The following is a 232-nucleotide window of genomic DNA, read 5'->3' on the forward strand; positions in this document are numbered from 1 at the left end:
GCGAGCGGTCCAGCGGTTTAAAAGAAAGATTAAAAAGAGGGTGGGGGATGCAACACGAGGACTTCCCAAGGGGTCACCCATCCTAGTACTACTCTCGTCCAAGCACGCTTAGCTTCGGAGTTCTGATGGGATCCGGTGCATTAGTGCTGGTATGATCGCATCCGTCACGTACTGCGCGCAAAATGTACTTGACCCTCTCTCTCCGCGCAACTTCTCTCGCTTAGCGGTTTAG

The 232-nt window shown here is 53.0% G+C and overlaps 1 non-coding gene across 1 annotated transcript; it reads right to left on the reverse strand.

Annotated features, from left to right (window-relative positions):
* Positions 1–44: 44 nt before the first annotated feature.
* On the reverse strand, positions 45–163 carry LOC116008212. Its single transcript, XR_004095609.1, has one exon. It is a non-coding gene; the product is annotated as a 5S ribosomal RNA (ribosomal RNA).
* Positions 164–232: the final 69 nt, after the last annotated feature.

Source organism: Ipomoea triloba, chromosome 16 (genome assembly GCF_003576645.1).
Source record: "Ipomoea triloba cultivar NCNSP0323 chromosome 16, ASM357664v1".
In the NCBI taxonomy this organism is placed as follows: Eukaryota; Viridiplantae; Streptophyta; class Magnoliopsida; order Solanales; family Convolvulaceae; genus Ipomoea; species Ipomoea triloba.